The sequence below is a fragment of the Otolemur garnettii genome, unplaced genomic scaffold, assembly GCF_000181295.1.
Source record: "Otolemur garnettii isolate 467f Iridium unplaced genomic scaffold, OtoGar3 scaffold00212, whole genome shotgun sequence".
Taxonomy (NCBI): Eukaryota; Metazoa; Chordata; class Mammalia; order Primates; family Galagidae; genus Otolemur; species Otolemur garnettii.
In genome coordinates, this window is record NW_003852607.1 from 239,615 (window position 1) to 256,932 (window position 17,318).

Consider the following 17,318-nt stretch of genomic DNA (forward strand, 5'->3'; position numbering starts at 1 on the left):
TAACAAGAAAGTGCCGTTGTATTGGGTATTGAGGGAAGAATGGGAGTTTACTGAGCCCAGGAGAGGAGGAAGGATATTGGAGCTAGGTGGGGAAGCGGGAGGGGCAGAGGGCACTCAGACACCAGGTGGTGCTGGGTTTACCTGGAGAGGCCAGCTTGAGAGCCACTGGGAACTTAGACTTTGTTCTGAAGGCATGGGGGAGCTGCAGGGAAACTACAAAGTCAGATCCAGGTATGAGAACGTTTCCTGGGATCCATGTAGGGGAGGGACTGGAGCAGGCTTGGACTCATCTTCCACAGCACAATTTAAAGGGCAAGTGGTCACCAAAACCTCAGTAATCCAGAAAAATAATATATCTAGATTACTGATTTTTATTAAGTATTTTTATATATTTTTTTATTTTTACATATACATGTGTTTACTAGGTTTCTACTTTTTGCCTTCACAAAATCAAAAAGGCTTAAAATTTAACAATAAGAATGTTTAAGATAAGGACTAGAAACAAAAACCTCATAAAGAATGAATGAAGATAAATACATTCATAAATGATATCTGATGATTGCTGCAACGAAGTATTAAGCAATAATATTAATAGTAATGCAAAGAAAGTAACATTCGCATTTCAAACAAGAGTATGTCTACCATAGAATGCTTTGACTCTGAGGTTCAGTATAGGGTCATCTTTTTCTTATTATTTTTTCCCCAAAGTCTCAAAAAATAGACAACTAATATTTATAAATAAAAATAAAAGATAATTTCAAAAAACAGATCATGCCAGATCTTACAGACAATAGAAAGAAAAGAAATACTTCAAAATCATTCTGCTTAATCTGGATACACCCGATATTAAAATTGGAAAAAATGTATTATTATAAAGAGGAAATTACAAACATAATTCACTTTTAAATGAGGATGCAGTATCCTGTATCCTAAATAACATATTAACAACCATAGCCAGTTCTGGAATGAAGTGCAGGAAGGTCAGAGATCTGGGACACATCATGTGAGAACAGCAACAATGGAGAGATAAGAGGAAAAGAACTCTGGGCAAGGTTCTGGCAGCAGCCAGGGAAAGAGAAGGAGGAAGAGAGAGGTATGTGTCAGAGCCTGGGGAGGATGCCCAGTCTGCTTCTCTTGGAGTCTAAAAAGCAGGCCAAGTATGATTTTAAAAAAACAAACAATTAAAAAAAAAAAAAGAGGTCCACTGGATTTAGTAACAGCCGAGGCCACTAGTGGCCTGAGTGAGAGCTGACCCGGGGGGCTGGGCAGGAGGCAGCCAGATCTCAGTGGGGGAGGCAACATCTATGGAGCACCTGCTATATGCCAGGCCCTGTTTGAAACAATTCTCACTATCTCTTTTATTCCTCATAGCTATCTGTGAGGTGGGTGATATTATGTAGTATTATCTCCATTGAGTAGACAAGGTAACTGAATCATCAAGGCAGGTCCTATATCAAGGTCCACAGAGAGTCAGAGGCTATAACTGTGCAGTGACTAATGCATGGGGCTATGGGATATCCTCCAGCGTACATGAGGAGAAGTGCCACAATGGGGCTGGGGAGATAGGATTTCCAATAACCAAAAGGACTTTGTGAGAGCCCCACATAGGTCTGGAAGAAGAGGAGAGAAATCCAGGGAGTGGGGAGATAGAGAGACAAGAAGGGAGGAGAGAGGAAGTCAGCACATCCTTTGGGGAAGCTATCCCATCCTTTCATTGTGATAGCTAGGTGCCTACAGTACCTTATCTCATTTAAACCTTACAATAAATTCATAAGAAGTTGGTATTATCATATCTCCATTCTACAGATGAGGAACCTGAAGCCAGGAGAAGAAAAGTGACTTCCCTAGGATCACAGAGACAAGAGTTGGTGTAGCTGGGACTCAAAGCCAAGCCAGCCTAACATTAACACCTGGGTTCTTGCCACAATCCCCCAGCAGGACCTTAGGAATCCCCTCTACCATCCATAGGGGGAAAGCAACAGCCCATAGCATTCCGGCCAAAGTTGGAAGCAATTAGTATTTGGCCCTTGCATACTCCCTCTGCTTTTCCAGTTGCTACCAAGATACTGCTTTTCTTCACAGAATCTAAATTAGACTCCCATGAACTTTTCCTAATGGAACTGGGATGTGGAGTAGGGGTGGCACTACAGATGGTCCAAGCTTAAGTTGGGAGACAACTGGGTTGAAAAGAGGAAGGAGCCTAGACTCTTCACAGAGAGAGCTACACACACAAGCAGAGCTCAGCTGTCCTTGTAAGCATGCAGACTGGCTGCAATGTGCTCCTGGGCACCTCCCACAGAGGTGGCCTATTTCCCTTTCTCCACATCTCTCTCTCCTTTCTGGATTTCTCTGTTCTTCCTCCAAATCTTTGTGGGGCTCTCATAAAATCCTTTTGGTTATTGGAAATCCTACCCACAACTGGGGGTTTACACCCACTGTGGGACTCCTCCTCATATATCCTTGAGCTCCTGGGGAAAAACCCACACACAGCTCAGTGTATTAGTCACTGCACACTCACAACCTCTGTGGACTTTGGTACAGGGCCTGCCTTGATGACTCAGTTTCCTCATCTGCTCAGTAGAGATAACAACAGCTACCTCACAGACGGAAGTGAGGACTGAAAAAGAATACATGAGAGCTATTCAGAACAGGGCAGGGCATACAGCAGGTGCCACTCCAGAGGGGCTCTCCAGGTTCAGGACCTGGAGAGATTGTCCTGTACTCTGTATCAGCGGCTCCCCCTTGTGGATGGACAAGTAACTTCTGAGCCCCACTGAGGCTCAATAAAATCCTCCCAGGTTCTAGCAACTCAGCTTTGATCTGCCCTGCACCAGCCCTCCTCAGGGTGATTAGAAATCAAGCAACTCCCTTGGGGGGTACAGGATTCCACTAAAACTTGTAGCATCCACATGCCCCATTGGAGGAAGAGACCAGAGCTTGCCATGGGCAGGAAACAGCTGCTCAGTAGATGGCTGTTCCACACAAACTGCATTCAAAGACGGGGGAAACAACCCCATTGCTATAGTGAGTGACTTCCAACTCAAGAAAACAGGGAGAAGAGGATCCAAATTCACAGATTTCACCCACCATCTCAGAAATTAACTCATCACCCACTGGTGAAAGGAGGGAAAGACAATAGGTCAGAGGTAGCTTGAGAGGTTCATCAAACCTGTTAGAGCATCCCAAGGGCAACTCAGAACCAGCACACTTCTCCCTGAAAAGGACAGGGCCTAATCTTCAGGGTCTTGGAGACAGACACATAAGCCAGCCCAACACCCTTGGCTGTCATTTGAGAGGGCAGAGGAGAAGGAACCATTTAAAAAATAAAACTCTGAAAATACGACAAATCAAAGTGAGAGGTCCCCGTCTAAAGAGAACAACGCCTTATCAATAGATACCAGCCTAAACGAAACAACTAAAATAATAGAGGAAGAATTTTGAACATGGATCATAAGAAAGCTCAATGAAATGCAAGAGAAAATAGAAACCCAACACAAAGAAGACACAAAGACAGTACAGGAAAATTTTTTAAAACACTCCAATGAACTCAAAGTATTAGAGAAAATACAAATAGAACTTCTGGTAATGATAATTCACTCAAGGAATTACAAAGCACAGTGAAAGGTCTTAAGAATAGGCTTGATTGGGCAGAAGAAAGCATTTCAGAACTTGAAGATAATATCTTTGTGCTAAGAAAGTCAGTCAATGACAAAGAACAGAGAAATAATTGAAATTAACAAAATCTACAAGAAATGTAGGTCTATGTAAAGAAGTCAAACGTAAGTGAAGAAAATTTCCCTGGCCTTCTAGAAATCTAGACATCCAGGTACAAGAAGCTCACAGGACTCCTGGGAGACTCATCACAGAGGCAGTTAGCATGACACATAATCATTAGACTAGCCAAAATAAACATGAAACAGAAACTCTTATACAGTAAGGCAAAAACAGCAGCTAACTTACAAAGAAAAACTTATCAGACTAACTGCAGACTCTTAACTGAAACCTTACAAGCCAGAAGGGATTGGGGACCAATCCTTAGTCTTCTAAAAGAGAACAATGGCAAGCCTAGAATTTTGTATCCTGCAAAACTAAGCTCCTTATATAAGGGAGAAATAAAGACTTTCTCAGCCAAGGAGTTGCTAAAGGAATTTGGGAAGACCACACCTACTGTGCAGGAAGCACTCAGACCTCCATTATACACTGACCAGCATAAATGACACCCACTCACCAGTGTAAAACCATCTAAAAGCTAAAATTCAGACCTGAAAAACCACCATGGCTCAAGAGGTAAACAAAGCAATAGGGTCTATCCAACAGGATAAACAGAAATTTACTAGATATCATGTTACCTTCAATAAATGTGAATGCCTTGAACTGCCCATTGAAGAGACATATGGTGAATGAATGGATAAAAATAAAAATACAAGCAGAGTATCTGCTGTCTCTGGGGAACATCTAACCCACAAGGACTTATTTAGACTCAGCATGAAAGTATGGAAAGCAATATTCCATGCAAATGGAAACCAAAATTAAACATGTGTAGCCATTCTTGTATCAGATAACATAGACTTCAAATCAATGAAAGTAAAAAAAAGACAAAGATAGTCACTATATAAGGGTGAAGGAAACCATTGAACAAGACAAAGATCCTAAATGTGTGTTTACCTCACACAGAAGCACCCATATTCATGCAACAAGTTTTACTCATTGTAAACAAAATGATAAACACCAACACAGCACCGTGATCTCCAGAGCCTTCAATACCCCACTGACAGAACTGGACAGATCTGCTGAACATAAAATAAGCAAATAAGTAAGGGACTTAAACAGAACTAGAACAAATGGGTCTAACAGACATTTACAAAACACTCAGCCTCACAACTGCTGAATATACATTCTTCTCATCAGCTCATGGAACACTCTCTAGTATACATCACATCCTAGGCCACAAGACATCTCTCAACAAATTTAATAAAACAGAAATTATACTATGTATCTTCTAAGACCACATCAGAATAAAATTGGAAATCAATTTCAACAGAAACACTCATCCCTCCACAAAGTGTGAAAATGAAACAACCTATTGCTGAACGGTGGTTGGGTCAATGAGGAGACAATAATGGGAATCAAAAGATTCTTCAAACTAAATGATAATGGGGACATGAGTTATCAGAATCTGTCTGGGGTGACATACACTGTGACCCCACCCCCCTCTCATCCCCCCTCTATCCACTGCCTCCTTCCCCTACCTCCTCCTTATATTAGATCATCTACTGCCTTCACATTAGAATTGAGTACAATGGATTCTTGCTTCTCCATTCTTTTTTTGTTGTTGTTTGGGATTTATTGAGGGTACAAAGAATTAGGTTACACTGATTGCATTTGTTATATAAAGTCTCTCTTATAACTGTGTCCCACCTCTAAGAGGTGTGCCATTCACCTTGACCCCCATCCCCCTCCCTCCTCCCTTCTCCCCACTTGCTCATTTGCCTACTCCCCCTTGTATTAGTTCATTTAGTGCCTTCATATTAGAACAAACTACATTGGATTCTTGTTTCTCCATTCTTGTGATGCTTTACTAAGAAAAATGTATTCCAACTCCATCCAGGTTAATACAAAAGATGTAAAGCCTCCATCTTTACATGTTTACCAAGTATTTCATGGTTTACATATACCATAGCTTGCTAATCCATTCTTGAATTGGTGGGCATTTAGATTATTTCCACATTTTGGCAGTTGTAAATCTTATAGATACGGGGCTAGGCAAAGAATTTATGAAGAAGATTCCAAAAGCAATCACAGCAACAACAAAAATAAACAAATGGGACCTAACCAAATTAAAAAGTTTCTGTATAGCTCACAGCTAAGGCCACAATCAATAAAGTAAACAGACAACCTACAGAATGGGGGGAAATATATGCATGCTATACATCCCGTAATGGGTTAATAACCAGAATGTACAAAGAACTCATGCAACTCAGCAGGAAAGGATCAAACAACCCCATTAAAAAGTGTGCAAAAGAAATGGGCAGAAACTTTTCAAATGAAGATAATCTAATGGCCAACAAACACATTGAAAAAAATCTTCAACTTCTCTAATCATCGTAGAACTGCAAATCAAAACCACAATGATATGTCACCTAACTCCAGTGAGAATGATACTTATTAACAAGTCCCAAAACAAGTACTGGCTTGAATATGGAGAAAAAGGAATCCTTGTACACTGTTGGTGGGACTGCAAACTAGTACAACCTCTGTGGAAAGTATTATGGAGATATCACAAAGAACTACAAGTAGACCTACTATTTGATCCAGCAATCCCATTGCCAGGTATTTATTGAATGGAGAAAAACATATTTTATAAAAAAGACAATTGCACTCCAATGTTTATAGCCACACAATTCACAATTGCACAGACATGGAAACAAACCTAATGCCCATCAATACATGAGTGGATTAATGAAAAGTGCTATGTGTATTACATGGTATACTACTCAGCCATAAAAAAATGATAATCTAGTATTTTTTGTAACAATCTGGATAGAACCAGAGACCATTCTTCTAAGTGAAGTGTTACAAGAATGGAAAATCAAACACCCCATGTACTCAATACTAAATTAGAACTAGTTAATCAACACTCACGTGCACATACCGAAGTAAAACTCTGTGGAAATCAAGTAAGTGGGAGGGTGGAGGAGGGATTGGGTGAACTTACACCTAACTGGTATAATGCACACTTTTGGGGAAAAGGGCACATTTATAACTTTGACTTAAAATGCTGAAAAGAAAATTATGTAACCCGAACAATTTTACACCTGTAATGTTCTGAATTTTTTTCAAAAAAGAATCTTTCCCTCACTCCTTAGGGAAAAATTGGTGCCTTGTTTGTGTTTCAATAGCACCTAAGCTTCTTGTAGTTATACCATTCAATATAGTTCTACCATTATGCTGTAATTTTCTGTGTCAAAATTTGTCAAGAATAGTGAACTTGAGTCCAACTTTCTACATCAAGCAGTTTGTTGTATAGGATGTCACACACCGGAGTCCCAGAAGATGTTTTTTGAATAACTATATGAATAAACAAATGCATGTATTCTTCAATGCTGATATAGATTCCCTAACCCTGAAATCAGGAGGCTAGAACTTTGAAAAGTAAACAAAAGAATATGTCATATGTCTAAGGGTTTTCAAACGTAATCCTATTATTACTGAAAAACATTTAACACTGTCTGCACACACAGTGATAATAATAATAGTAATATTATCCTGCATTACGTAATAAACCCTGAAACATGTTATAATTTCATTTTATGCATCACATGTATTAACAATGCAGTCCCTCATCATAATCCTGTGAAGTACATAATAGCATCATCGCTTCAAAGATGACAAGACAGGGTGGTGTGAATAACTCTCCCTAAGTCAAATACTTAATAGAAGCAGAACTATAATAAAATACTAGATCGCCTTATTGCAAAGCTTTCTCTTTTAGCTAAATCTCTTGCTTTCTATGAGAGAAAGAATATAGTCATCTCTGTATTTGGAAATTATCAATTCTCCAAACACCCTTATGAAGCAGACATCATCATGATCTCCATTTTCTAGAAAAGGCAAGTGAGCCTGAGAGAGGTGCAGTGATTTCCTTAGAGATAAGAGATAGTAAGAGGCAGATCCAGGTTTTCTTGTTTGTTTGTTTAAGACAGAGTCTTACTCTGTTGCCCCAGGCTAGAATGCTGTGTTGTTATAACTCACAGCAACCCCAAACTCCTGGGTTGAAGAGATTCTCTTGCCTCAGCCTCCCAAATAGCTGTGACTATAGGTGCCCACCACAATGCCGGTTAGTTTTTTCTATTTTTATTTTTACCTTTTTTTTTTTTTTTGAGACAGAGTCTCACTTTGTCTCTGTAGAGAGCTCTGGTGTCATAGCTTACAGCAACCTCAGACTTTTGGGCTCAAGCGATTCTCTTCCCTCAGCCTCCCTAGTAGCTAGGACAATAGGCACCCTCCACAACACCCAGCTATTTTTGTTGTTGTCCTTTGTTTAGCAGGCCCAGGTTGGATTCAAACCTACCAGCCCTGGTGTATGTGGCCAGCACCTTAACCACTGAGCTATGGATGCTGAGCCTTTTTTCTATTTTTAGTAGGGATGGAGTCTCATTCTTCCTCAGGCTGATCTTGAACTCCTGAGCTCAGGTGATCCACCCGACTCAGCCTTACAGAGTGCTATGATTACAGGTGTGAGCCACTGCACCTGGTCCAGATCCAGGTTTTGAAAGCAGTCTGGTGTGATTCCAAGCCTGTTTTCTTTTGGCCAATACACAAAAAGCTAGTATTTTGAACTTGACCTGAGAAGATAGTTCCTAAGACAAATGGGGGAGAATCAACTCTAGAGACACCATGGGCCATGCCGGTGTTTGTCTTGTGTGTTTATTGTTTGAGGCAAACATCCTGAGCTTCTGAATTCTATTCCTATTCAGAATCCATGTATTGTGAGAAGAGTTTGAATTAATTACCGACATCCTTTTTCCTTTTTCCAATTTATCCTAACCATATGAAATAAATAATAATGTTCATTAGACTTCTTCAGGGAGACTCTATTTAAGAGTCCTAAAATGGGAGCTTAGCTTCTGCAAACCTATCAACTAGACCAGTAAATGATGGGAAAAATAGGGGCTGCCTCTCTGGCTCTGGCCATGGTGCTGAAACCAGAGTAGCCTGGTGACCTCTAGGTCATTGCTGTGGACAGCATTCACAAAAGCCCCTCTCCTGTGGCTGGGTGCTGATAGGGGAAATAGGAACAGTGTCTAGTTTAGATATAAGTGTAGGCATGTTGATAACATCCAGAGTTAAATCCATCATTTAGCAGGAGGCAGGGAAGCTCAAGATGGAGATGGAATATTGCCATCTTGATAGGGCAATATTTTTTTTTCTCCACACCTAGGCAGAGAGAAATATAAAATGGAAGAACTCTTGGATTTGTCATAGAGAATGTTGTATTCTCTCTTAAGATGAAAGTAATACAGTGGTCAAGCAAATGTATAAACAAGGATACTAGCCACCAGCATAAAGATGCTGTGCCGGTGAGCTCCTTGTGCCATACAGGCTTGCTTACATGCAAGGAAGAAACTAGTTCCTGAATTATTAATTTAGTTATATAATTATAAATTATCCTCATGAGGAATCTTGGGAGCTCATTTGTGAGTACTGAAGGCAGTAACTGAGGATATCCATAATCCAAGAACTGCTCATAATTACAAAAACTCAAGAATCCACAAAAATATAAGAACTTATAAATGACTTCAGAAAAATTAAGGACCAAGAAATAAACCCCAAAATGTATATCCCACTTATTTTTTTTTTTACAAAGGTTTGAAGAACATACATTGGGGAGGACAATTTCTTCAACAAATGGTGGGGGTGGGGAGGGTAAGTAGACATCCATACGCTGATTAATAAAACTAGACCCCTATTTGTCACTATATACAAAAAGTCAACTTGAAATGGGTTAAAGGAGTAAGTGTGAGATTCAAAACTATAAAACCACTTGAAGAAAACCTAGCAGAAACTTTTCTTGGTACAAGTCAAGGAGAAGATTTTATGGAGAGAACCTCAAAAACACAGCAACAAAAGCAAAAACAGACACATGGGAGTATATTAAACTAAGAAGCATCTGTACAGCAAAGGAAACAAACAGAGTGAAAAGACAACATACACAAGCAGAGAAAATATTCACGAACTTTTCACTGTAAGAGATTCATATCCAGAATATAAAAAGAACTCAAATAACTCAATAGCAACCCTCCCTTAAGCACCAATGTAAACAATTGGCAAAGGATCAGAATAAAAATTTCTCAAGTGAAAACATGCAAGTGGCCAAAAAGTTTATAAAGAAATTCTCAACATCACTAATTACCACAGAAGTACAAATCAAAACAACAATGAAATTTAAAAAAAAAAAAAAACAATGAAATATCACCTCACTGCAGTTAGAATGACTGTTACTGAAAAGACAAAAAGAAAAGTGGAGAAAGAAGAACTCTCATGCACTGTTGGTGGGAATGTAAGCCAGTATGGCCTTTGCATAAAACAACATAGTTTCCTCTATAGGTAAAAATAGAAGTATCATACAATCCAGTGATCCCATTACTGAGTATATATACCCAAAGGATAGGAAATTAGTATGTTGAAGAGATAACTACTGCCTTTTTGTGTTTAATGCAGAATTATTCATGACAGCCTTTATATGGAATCCACCTAAGTAAATGAAAGCAGTATACACAGTCAAATGCTATTCAGTCATAAAAAGAATGAAATATTGTCATTCATGGCAACATGAATGAGTCTGGAGGACATTATGCAAATGAGATAAGCTACCCACAGGAAGATAAAAACCACATGACCTCCCCCTCACATGTGAAATCTAAAAGGTTTATATCGTAGAAGTCAAGGGCAGAGTTATGGTTATGAGAGTTGAGGAAGGGAAGAGGGTGATGGGAGGACAGGAAAAGGTTGGTGCTGGGTATAAAATTACAGCAAGGCAGGAGGAATAAATCCCAGTGTTATAAAGCACAGTAGGGTGACTATCGTTCACAATAATGCATTGTATTTTTCAAATAGCTAGAAAAGGGGATGTTCAAGGGGTATCTCCTTTATGATAATGTGAGCTCTGAAACTCAGGGTTTCTCTTTATTTGGTCAGGGATGTATTTCCATGGCCAGGAACATGGCAAAACTCCATAAATGAGTTGATATTTGTGTATGAAGGAGTTAAGACTAGGAAAACAGTGGCCAAGGATCATTTCTGTCTGAAATGTCTCCAGGTACCTGGTCTAAGACCCTTAAGACCTGGGCTGGAAAACCAGAACCAGGCTCTTAGAAAGTTCCCCTTTCTATGGGGCTGCTGATGGGACAACCCATGACAGGAAGAACTGAACCTCTGAATCTGTCTGTCCTGAAGGCATTGTGGTCTCCTCCATCTGTGCACCATGACCCCACCCACACAGCCCTGCTCTGCCTCATTGAGACACGAGGAGGGGCAGGTGAGACCCTGGTCTGAGAGGAACTCACCCCACAGCCAGGCCCTGTTCTATCAGGAGACCCCAAGGGCTCTGGAGAATTCTGGGAAGGTGGAGACATGCTCAGCCTTCAGGTGACAAATCTCTCACAGGGATCTCTCTTCCAGAGCTGATTCTGGGTCCCCAGGACCCATGTACAGGCAAGTGAGTCTGTCCCCAATTGATGCAGCTCCCTCCTCCTGACTGTAGACAAGGGGAGATCCCTGGACAGCTGGGGATGGGAAACAGTAGCTCTGGGCTGACTTAGGGGAACATCTGGAGGGTACTGGGGTGAGAGGGGGATCTGAGGGGTGGGGGTATCTTGGGACCCAAACTCTGATTTCTTTCCAGGGATCCTCTCCAAACCTACCTTTTGGGCTGAACCAGACTCTAGATAACCTGGGGTAGCCAAGTGACCATCTGATGTCAGAGGACCCTGTATACCTAGGAACATTACCTAAAGCAACTTTAGGAACTGTACCTAAAGCAAAGCTTCTGGGCAAACAAAAACAACTGGGGCTTGGGAACAAGGCCAAGTTCAACATTCCATTTATGACAGAGCACTACACAGGGCAACATCAATGTCAATATTACAATGCTGCTGGCTGGTCAGATCCCAATGACCTCCTGTAGCTGATGGTGACAGGTGAGAGGACACTTAGGAGTCCTAGCCCAAGGCTCTTTCCTCAAGAAAGGGGGTCTGCTCTCAGGGGTGTCTCCCTCTCACAGACCAGCCCTGTGGGTGATGTGGGAGGTGTGAGCCCCATTTCACATGGCTGCCTCCTTCTACCTAGGATTCTACAGAAAACCCACCCTCTGAGCCCTGCCAAGCCCTCATGAGGGAATGTGACCCTCTAGTATAACTCATGGCTGGAATCATGGCTGAGATTTGACAAGTTCACTCTCTTAAGGGAAGGAGATAAAAAGCTCTCCTGGACACTGGACTCACAGCTTCCCTTCTATCTGCAGTCCCAGACCCTTTTCCCTATGGGCCCTGTGACCCCTAGCCACAGGTAGACATTCAAATGCTATGACTATCACAGGAATAGCTCCCAGGTGTGGTCTGATCCCCATTATCCCTGGAGCTCCTGGTCTCAGGTGAGGAGGTTTACCATGTTCATTATCTGAGATCCCAAAAATGTCACTGTGAGCCTTGCTTCCAGGGAACCCAAGTTTGGAGGGTGGGGTGAGGGAGGCTCTGGGAGCCAGAGAGTAAGAGACAGGACACTCTGAAACCTGCAGAGTCAGCACAGGACACTGAGTAGTTGGCAGGAAATAGCTCCTAAAGTTCGCTGCCTGTCCTTCCCCTAGTGTGTCTAAAAAGCCCTCTGTCCTCACCCTGCACAGCCCTATCCTGGCCCCTGGACAGAGCATGACCCTCCAGTGTCACTCTGATGTTGGCTAAGACAGATTCACTCTGTCTCAGGATGAGGGACAGGTCCTCACCCAGCTCTCTGGCTGGCAGCCTCAGGCTGGGCTCTCTGAGACTGACTTCCCCCTGGGCCCCGTGAGGAGCTCCCACGAAGGCCAGTACAGATGCTATGATGGATACAGCAACTCCACTGAGGGTCAGCCTCCAGTGACTCTCTGGACATCTTGATCTCAGGTGAGGAGCCTGGGGGTTCGGGCCGGGACCAATATCCTGCATAGGTCTTGACAGGGAGGAGGAACTGGGGGTGATGGCTGGGAGGATGGGTGGGGATCTCAGGGAGGGAGAGGGACAGGGAGACACAAGGATGTGTGGAGAGGGGAAGATTCAGAAACTCAGAGACAGGGACACTGAGGATGCAGGCAGAATGGGGACTGAAGACCCCATTCTTGGTATGGGAAATCACCCCTAGAAAAAGGGGGAGAAAAAGTAAGCTAAGTGAGGTGGAATAAAGGAAAGTCACCTAGTTTACCTTTAAACCTGCCACTGCTAAATTTTTTATCTGAGTAAGTTTCCTGTTTTTCCTAGACGCCTGGCCTGTAGAGATACAGCTTACTAACACCCCTGCAGGGTCTGTAAGTACTCTGAAGGAATAATGGCCACAGAGGAAGGTGTGTGCAAGGCCTAGCAAGAAACATTAACTAGGCCACCTCCTGCCCAGTTAACAGTCAAAGCAAATACCCATCGTGGAGATTGTATTTGACTGAGGCAGAGATCAAGGGGGGCAACTTGAGCCCTGAAATATGTATAGGAGGACTTAAATCCCTTATCACAAAGGAAGATCCTCTGTGGTGGTTGATGAGAGGAAAATTGCTCTTTCCCACCAATTCTTCAGAGGAGATTGACACCAGTGGCATTTTACTCCACAGTGAACTAGTGGGCATTACCACCCCCACCCCTAGGAATCTGTGTGTGTGACCACAGACAGGAGGCTGCCCCCATATAAGGCTCAGGTTTGGGATTTCTCAAGACTGCTCAGACTTTTAAAGTTAGTGATTATAGAAACAATAGAAGCTGATATGCTTACTCAGAGAAACTGCTGATGCCTTTGTTCCCTTCCTCAACTTACCCTCTGGGCTAATGAGCAAATAAAAGCTGAGTGGAACTGACACTCAGGACCACTGTCAGAACCCCACAAATGGGCAGTGGTCCTTTGTGCTCCCACCTTTGAAAACTTTCTTGTGTGCATCTTATCTCTTTCTTTCTCATCATTTCTAACTTTACATTTCTTCAGTTGACCACAGTGAGATCTATAGGTCTAAACAGACCCTGCCCCTGGGGTGGAACCCCAGCAGAGGATCATCAGAGAGGAGCCCTGGGAAGGTGTCAGCTGAGAATAAAGTCAGGGCCACTCCCACCCTCCTTCCTCTCTCTAGGACAGCTCCCCAACAGACACTCCATATTGGTACAACTGGGTTCTAGGGTGCCCTCAGGAGAAAATGTGACCCTGCTATGTCAGTCATGGAGCCAGATGGACACTTTACTTCTGATTAAGGAGTGGGCAGCCTATCTCCCCCTACATCTCAATCAAAACCCAGTTACAAGCAGTAACAGTTACAGTTACAAGCTGAATTCTCTGAGTCCTGTGACCTCAGCCCACAGGGAGACCTACAGGTGCTGTGGCTCACATAGTCCCCTCCCCCTGCCTTTTGTCACTGCCCAGTGACCCCCTGGAGCTCATGGTCTCAGATGAAGACCCTTGGCTCTGCCCGCTCAAGCTCAAAGGGTCAGCTCAGTGTCCTGCCCCAGTTGAGCTCTGGGACAGCAGAAATGAAAGGTTGAAGGGGGGCCCCATGGGAGGATTTAGCTATGAAAAGAGGAAGTAGTGTGGACCTCCTATTCCTGGGTACCCTCCCCTGAAGTCTTAGTTAGGGGGGAAGGTCAGAGAGAGTGAGACAAGATGTGGATGAACTTCAGAAGAAAATGACAAGATTGAAGCTAGACAGAGGCCCCCATCCACCCACCTGCTGATGTCTCCACCTCAGAATCAGAACTTCCAGGTGGCCCAGTCCCTCAATACCAAGTTTTGAGTCCACATAAAATGGAAACACCATTACTCCATCCACAATCTCCTACAGTCATCTTAATTCTATTCCAAATGTTGTAGGGAAGGGCCTATTCCCTGGAGAAGCAGGGAGCAGGGTGGACATTTAGAGTGGGATCCAAGTGGCTTTGGGGCTCTGAGGATGAAGTAGCCATGACTCTGTGGGAGTCTGAGGAGAGGGAAGTATTCCATGTCCTAGCAGGAAGAAGGGACCAGAGCTGATGGGGGGAGGATCCTGGTCTGCACTCTTCCTGAATAGGACCCCAGGAGCCATTTTCCCTTAATGGGGAATCAGGAGCAGGGAGGACACAGAGCAGGTGTTTAGAGTAGGACTTGAGTGGGAGGGGTCAGGAGGGGTGGAGTCTACATTGGCTCCACCTCCCATTGGGAGCAGGAACTTCTTTTTTTTTTTCTTTTATTGAAAAAGTAGGACACAGAAAGATTTAACATGAGATCTGGTAAGTCTGGCCACATAATTTCAAAACCTTAATTTCCTCATCTATAAAGTGGGGTTTTCTTTTTTCTTTTTATTAAATCATAACTGTGTACATTACTGAAATTATGAGGTACAGTGTGCTGATTTTATATACAATTTGGAATGCTTACATCAAACTAGTTAATATAACCTTCATCACTTATGTGTTAAGACATTTATACTCTACTCTTAATAGTTTTGACATGTATCCTTGCATCATGCACATTAGGTGAGGTCCCACTAAATAGTCTCACTCCACCTAGCCTCCCCCTCCTCTCCTCTCTCCCTCTTCTTACTTCCTTCTTTATGGACTATAGTTGTATTTTATCATTTGTATAAATGTGTAGGTGATTGTATATTGGTTTCATAATAGTATTGAATACATTGGGTACTTTTTTTTCCATTCTTCAGATACTTTACTAAGAAGAGTATGTTCCAGCTCCATCCAGGTAAACATAAAAGATGTAAAGTCTCCATCTTTTTATGGCTGCAAATGTCTTTGTTGTAAAGTGATTTTTGATCATGTGGGTAGATATCTAATAGAGGAATTGCAAGATCAAATGGCAGGTTTACTTTTAGTTCCTCAAGTATTCTCCAAGCTTCTTTCCAAAAAGGATGTATTACCTTGCATTCCTACCAGCAGTGTAGAAGTTTTCCCATCTCTTCATATTCATGCCAATATCCATAGTTTGGGGATTTTGTGATGTGGACTAATCTTACTAGAGTTAGATGATATCTCAAAGTGATTTTAATTGCATTTCTCTGAAGATTCAAGATGATGAATATTTTTTCATGTATTAGTAGGCCATGCACCTGTATTCTTCAGAGAATCATCTGTTCAAGTCTCTTGCCCACATAGAAATGGGGTTATTTGTTCTTTTCTTCTTGATTAGTTTGAGTTCTCTGTGGATTCTAGTTATCAGACCTTTGCCAAAAAAATAACCTGCAAATATCTTCTCCCATTCTGAGGGCTGTCTGTTTGCTTTACTTACTGTTCTATAATCCTTTTGTTTTTTAATCTCATTTAATTCTGCTCTAATTTTGGTTATTTCTTTTCTTCTGCTGGATTTGGGATTGGAATGTTCTTCCTTTTCCAGCTGCTTGAGATGTCCCATTAAGTTGTTAACTTCCTCTCTTTCCGTTCTCTTGAGGAAGGCTTGCAGTGCTATAAATTTCCCTCCTAGGACTGCCTTTGTGGTATCTCAGAAGTTCTGATAACTCGGATTTTCATTATTATATTGTTCTAAAAATTTAGTAATTTCCTTCTTGATCTCATCTCTGACCCATCTATCATTCAACATAAGGTTATTTAGCTTCCATGTTTTTGTACAAGTCTTCAATTTCCTGTTGTTGCTGAGTTCAACTTTTATTCCATGATGGTCTGAGAAGATGCATGGGATAATTTCAATTCCTTTAAATTTGCTGAGCTTAGATTTATGGCCTAAGATGTGATCAATTTTGGAGTATGTTCCATGGACTGATGAGAGAAATGTGTATTCAGTTTTGTTAGGATGAAATGTTCTATAGATGTCTGATAAGTCCAGAAGTTGAATAGTTAAAATTAAATCTAAGATTTCTTTGCTAAGCTTCTTATTGGAGGATCTATCCAACACTGCCAAAGGAGTGTTAAAATCTCTGACTGTGATGGAGCTGGGGGAGATCAAGTTGCTCATGACAGAGTCTCTTTTATAAATTGAGGTGCATTCTGGTTGGGGGCATAGATGTTGATAATTGAGGTCTCATCATATTGAGTGTTGCCCTTAACAAATATAAAGTGACCATCTTTATCTTTGTTGCTTTTGTTGGTTTAAAGCCTATTGTATCTGCAAATAAAATTGCAACACATGCTTTATTCTGCTTTCCATTAGCCTGGAATATAGATGACCATCCCTTCACCATGAGTCTATATTTGTCTTTTAAGGTAAGGTGAGATTCTTGTATACAACAGATGTCTGGTCTGAGTTTCTGTATCCAATCAGCTAATCTGTGCCTCTTTAGAGGACAATTTAAGCCATTCACATTGATTGAAATTATTGATAAGCCTGATAAAATTTTAGGTATTGAGTTGTTCAAAAGTCCAGTGGACGTTTTTAAGCCTTTCACCACTGTAGAAGTTGGAGTTTGATCAATACTTTCTGAGTTAGTTTACTTTTGTGGTGGAGGATTGCACTGGTCATTATGGAGAATAGGTCTGAGAATATCCTGGAGAGCTGGTTTGCTTATGGAAAATTTCTTCAACTCATGGATGTCATTAAAGTATTTAATTTCTCCATCATAAATGAAACTCAGTTTAGCTGGATACAGGATCCTGGGCTGA